Source organism: Ostrea edulis, chromosome 9, assembly GCF_947568905.1.
Source record: "Ostrea edulis chromosome 9, xbOstEdul1.1, whole genome shotgun sequence".
Lineage (NCBI taxonomy): Eukaryota > Metazoa > Mollusca > Bivalvia > Ostreida > Ostreidae > Ostrea > Ostrea edulis.
Window position 1 is genome coordinate 71,520,418 of NC_079172.1, and position 6,338 is coordinate 71,526,755.

The 6,338-nt window shown below is 35.8% G+C and overlaps 1 protein-coding gene across 1 annotated transcript in view; it reads right to left on the reverse strand.

The window, feature by feature from the left end:
* Nucleotides 1-6,338, reverse strand: part of LOC125658137 (uncharacterized) — a 225,385-nt gene that overhangs the window by 216,802 nt on the left and 2,245 nt on the right. The gene's annotated exons all lie outside the window — the stretch shown is intronic.

Here is a 6,338-nt window from a genome sequence, read left to right on the forward strand (position 1 = left end):
AATGCTGTCTGACGTGTTTCATACCGATTGTTAGACCGTTCGTGGCACACTGATGTTAACTACGGATAAATCCGTTTACCTGATTAAGATATAGGGCTCACGGTGGTTGTGACCGGTCGACAGGGGATGCTTACTTCTCCTAGGCACCTGATTCCACCCTTGGTGTGTCCAAGGGTCCGTGTTTAACCAATTATCTATTTTGTATTGCTTGTGGGATTTATAAGATTGATCACTGTTCGTTATCATCACCCTTCAAACTAGTAATTTTGTAATTTTTCAAACCATCTGAAACAAGAATTTGGCGCGAATGAAATTCCCAATCAAATTTAAACTTGATAAGATTGATATGAAATTTAAAAGCAGCATTTTTCAAATAGAATGGACATTTTTACGATCTCATTTACAAAATACAGTCTGTTATTTGGTCAAATGCTGCCGTATAGATTCAAACAGTAAGAACGGGGACCGGTGGGGGTTATAAGTGGCATCTGGTATGAGTATGACATTCAGTACCGCCTTCGCAGTCTCACTTTGTTCCCCGTGGCATCTGTACGGACATTCTCGGACAGGTACTTGTGTATGATATGTATAATCACATCCTTGATCATCATTATCATACTATTAGTTTGTCTACTTAATACCCAGCAGCAGAGGAGAAGATTTTCAAAGATATAAAATGCATTTTCACTATATGATGAATAGGGCCCACCCTAATACCAGAACCCCTGACCCAGGGGCCATGAATTTCACAATTTTGAAAGAGGCATCCTTGCTCATGATAACCATGCTATTGGTTTGTCTACTTAATACCCAAGGACAGAGGAGAAGATTTTCAAAGAAATAAGGCATTTTCATTATATGACCAATAGAGCCCCACCCTAGCACCAGAACCCCTGACCCAGGGGCCATGAATTTCACAATTTTGAAAGAGGCATCCTTGCTCATGATAACCATGCTATTGGTTTGTCTACTTAATACCCAAGGACAGAGAAGAAGATTTTCAAAGAAATAAGGCATTTTCATTATATGACCAATAGAGCCCCACCCTAGCACCAGAACCCCTGATCCAGGGGCCATGAATTTCACAATTTTTAAAGAGGCATCCTTGCTCATGATAACCATGCTATTAGTTTGTTTACTTAATACCCAGAGACAGAGAAGATTTTCAAAGAATTTCTACATTTTCACTATATGACCAATAGAGCCCCACCCTAACACAAGAACCCCTGCCCCAGGGGCATTGAATTTCACAATTTTGGTAGAGGGCTCAACGCTCATTATAATTATGCCCTCAGTTTGGCTTCTTGATGTCCAGGAGTAAAGAAGAAGATTTTTTAAAATTACACTCATTTTGATAGTTTTCGCCCCACCCCTCAGGCCCCAGGGGGGCAGGGACAACGAATTTCACAATTTTTGTTCCCCTCCACCCACAGATGCTATATGCCAAAATTGGTTGAAATTGGTTCAAGGGTTTCAGAGAAGAAGCTGAAAATGTTCAAATGTTAACACACGACGAACGACGACGGACAAAAACAGATTTTCAAAGAAATATTGCATTTTCACTATATAATCAATCAGCCCCGCCTTTGAACCAGAACCCCTGACCCAGGGGCCATAAATTTCTGTTTTGAAAGAAGCATCCTTGATCATCATTATCATACTATTAGTTTGTCTACTTAATACCCAGCAGCAGAGGAGAAGATTTTCAAAGAAATAAAATGCATTTTCACTATATGATCAATAGGGCCCCACCCTAATACCAGAACTCCTGACCCAGGAGCCATGAATTTCACAATTTTGAAAGAGGCATCCTTGCTCATCATAACCATGCTATTGGTTTGTCTACTTAATACCCAAGGACAGAGAAGAAGATTTTCAAAGAAATAATGCATTTTCACTATATGACTTATAGAGCCCCACCCTAGCACCAGAACCCCTGACCCAGGGGCCATGAATTTCACAATTTTGAAAGAGGCATCCTTGCTCATCATAACCATGCTATTGGTTTGTCTACTTAATACCCAAGGACAGAGAAGAAGATTTTCAAAGAAATAAGGCATTTTCACTATATGACTTATAGAGCCCCACCCTAGCACCAGAACCCCTGATCCAGGGGCCATGAATTTCACAATTTTTAAAGAGGCATCCTTGCTCATCATTACCATGCTATTAGTTTGTCTACTTAATACCCAGAGACAAAGAGGAAGATTTTCAAAGAATTCCTACATTTTCACTATATGACCAATAGAGACCCACCCTAACACACCAGAACCCCTGATCCAGGGGCCATGAATTTCACAATTTTTAAAGAGGCATCCTTGCTCATCATTACCATGCTATAAGTTTGTCTACTTAATACCCAGAGACAGAGAGGAAGATTTTCAAAGAATTTCTACATTTTCACTATATGACCAATAGAGCCCCACCCTGACACAAGAACCCCTGCCCCAGGGGCGATGAATTTCACAATTTTGGTAGAGGGCTCAACGCTCATTATAATTATGCCCACAGTTTGGCTTCTTGATGTCCAGGAGTAAAGAAGAAGATTTTTTAAAATTACACTCAATTTGATGGTTTTTGCCCCACCCCTCAGGCCCCAGCGGGGCAGGGACCACGAATTTCACAATTTTTGTTCCCCTCTACCCACAGATGCTATATGCCAAAATTGGTTGAAATTGGTTCAAGGGTTTCAGAGAAGAAGCTGAAAATGTTTAAATGTTAACGCACGACGAACGACGACGGACAAAAACAGATAGCAATAGGTCACCTGAATGATTCAGGTGACCTAAAAAGATAAAACGTTTACAGGATGCAGATGATACGTCATTGCCATTAATAGATGTAAAATCTATTGAAAACGCAAAATAGGTTTAATCAATAACTTTAGTCGAGCTTCAGACATGCAATTAAAGAGGCAGTAAGCTCATTTCGGTTAAAAAAAAATCTCACCCCAAATCATCTTATTTCTTTCTGATATCATAAAAAAGATAAATAAATTATGTGTATCAACTTTTAAATGATTGCATGTGCGTTTCAATTTACAATAGGGGCAATCTTATATTGAATTTGTGTCCTGGAGGCAAATATCCAGGAGATGCAATGATAATGAAATGAATGCAGAAAATTGTTATTATGTACATAAAATAACTTGTTTGAGTCAAATGGACTTATTTTAATTCTTTAGAATATTTCAAACAACCATCTACACTATCTCTTTAAACATGAAGAAAATAGAGGAGATTTTATTTCGACCTCATGCAATAGATATGAAACTTTGTACGATGTGAAAATTACAACAACAAAAACCCAGTTCCATGCCTGGGAGTATATATTTGTCATAATCTTGGAAAATGCTATGACAAAAACTGGAATGATTAAGTGGAGAAGAAGAAAAAAAGGGGGAGGCGTTACATGTGGGGAAAAGAAAAGACTTACTCTCTTTGGCAAATGTACAATTATGATAAATTAGCACTTACACAATTATATTACAGTGCCACGATTCTGAATTACCCAACTGAAGAAACTTTGGGGAGTATTAAAAAAATCATCATAAGTTTTCTATAGAGGAAACGAGATAGAATTAAAAGAGATACTTTAACTGGGAAGATTGTTGATGCTGGAGTTGGAATGGGCGATGCGGAAAGTATTTTCAAATCGCTAAAAGCTATGTGGATAGAGTGTTTCTCCAAAAAAGAATTCTATAATGAAAACTTTTTTTTTTAAATCATGGATAAGTAAAATATTGGTGCTCTGGCAAAGTTCCAATCTAATTAAAATTAGATCCTAGAATACGCTCACAATCGCTATAATTGGCTGACATAAATTCATCTGAATATGACCCCCTAATCGGGTTATATCAGATCTACTTACGCAGAGTATACGGCGCGGATCTAAGAAGCCTGATTTTAATTAGATTAGGCAAAGTTCCATATAATGATGGAACAACAACATAACATAACACGGGTGTTGTGTGACATATTGTTATTTGAGGACACTTTCAACACAGAGTATTTATTTATACATCAATAATGATAAAAATCAAAGATAAACATCTTAGTGAATTCAATTTTAAACTTTTACATCATTCATTGAATAATAATGAATCCGTGAATGTTTGGAATAAAAACGGTACCAAATTTATGAAATAACCGTAACTTGACGGAAAATATAAAACACTTAATATTTGATTGTAAAAAGTTTTTCAAAATGTGGAAAGGCGCGATAAATGTGTCAATCTTAAACACTAAGTAGAAACATGTTGTAATTGATTAGATTTCTGTCAAAAACCGAAACACACAATTTTTCAATCTTTTTTTTTTAATATCGTATATTGCTTTTCTTATAATATTATATGAAATAAAAATGAAATTAAGATTTGAAGAAAGATCAGAAACATACATATAGTTAAATCATACGGTACTGCCGTGGGGTTGTACATGTATTGTTTTCTATGTAAGATGCTATCCCCTTATGGCGGTTTTCAGAAATATACATGTATATCTTGTTTTTCTTTATATATGTGAAAACATGTAATTACTGCATCGTTTAGAGTCTATTTATAAATTTTCTTTGTTCCACATACCATAATGTGTTCCCTATACCATAAATGTATTCCATATACATGTACCATGAATGTATCCTAATACCATAAGTATATTCCCAATACCATAAATGTATTCCCAATACCATAAATGTATTCCCAATACCATAAATGTATTCCCAATACCATAAGTATATTCCCAATACCACAAGCGTGTTCCATGTACCGTAAATGAAACTTGATTATATGTACACTGTATCATATGACGGAAAAGCAGTAAAGGAAAGTTGTTTTTAATAAAAACTAGACTTAAGCATTTTTTGGTAAGGAGACTTGCGTGGGAACGTACTGAGAAATCCACACCCCTGATACACCGGTATTTCTCAGTGTCTTTTCCACATATGTTAACCGGTTTTTATTGTAATATGTTGTCCTCCTAAGATTTAATAAAACATTATATGGCAATAATGATAGAAAGACCAGACGGGTTAAATTATGAACTTTTAATGACTGCGTAGAATGAATATAGTCATTTTATTGTAAATGTCTTTGAACTATATATATGTAAGAGGCTTATTGCCAAACATACAAAAAAGAGAAAATTAAATGAAAATCTAAAGAAAATAAATCTTAACAGCTGTTGACCAATTTCTTTGCTGGAAACAGCTTGTAATATTGGATTTAGAACATTTGCAAACAACCCAATTACATGTCTAAATACATGTAAACCATAAAACCTAAACCATAAAGCCCCGCAAAGCAAAGAAGGTTCAACGACACTGGCTACGAACAAACGTTTTATAAAGTGAAGGAAATGAAAACTAATTTCGTGTGTTTGTGAGTCAAATGAAAACAATTGAACGCTAACGTTTAGGATGTAGTTTATTCCCATACTTTCTCAACTAAGTCCGTAAAAAGGGGAGATTTGTTTAGAAGAGCTGTATCAGGAGGGATTATATGTTTCCCTTAACATCATAGAAAATTTACAAGTGCCTTAGTTTTTAGGAATTATTTTTATTTGTACTTACTACAACCAAACTAAGCCAATATGTATATGTCCATCCAAAGAAAATACATGCATCCGTGTTTGTCTGTATCTAGTGTCCTTATAATGGCGTATCGTTAGATTGGGGGGATACTGGGCTAATTCATGGAATCTTTCAATCGACAGTGGATACGAAAAGTCAGATTTTTATCACTTATTGATTTGAAAAAAGACCATGATACCTTAATAAAGAAAACCCTTTCTTTTTTTTTTTCAGAAGAGGGTACTTATGATCAGCTCAAGTCTTGTATCAACATAATAAATAGTTCTTTACTGTTTCTCTAACAATGATATAATTTGAGGTTTATTTACTATGGCGCCTTGTTTACATTCCAATCAATGCCGGTCAATACAATTAACTAAAACCGTAAAACTGCATTCACTCTCACGAACATTAAAAATGAATTTAATCGTAATTAACATTCATTTTGTTTTAGTCGGTCATTATTCCGGGAATCGTTCACGTCACCATCTTTAGGTGTATTCATTTAAAACAATGGATTTAATTTTGAAAATTCATGAGTGTATGAACTATGACTCGTCACGTCGACAAACTTCATGAAGTGTGTCAGTGCTCTCTGATATCCCAATAAACGAGACAGCGCTCTCTGATATCCCAATAAACGAGACAGCGCTCTCTGATATCCCAATAAACGAGACAGCGCTCTCTGATATCCCAATAAACGAGACAGCGCTCTCTGATATCCCAATAAACGAGACAGCGCTTTCTGATATCCCAATAAACGAGACAAA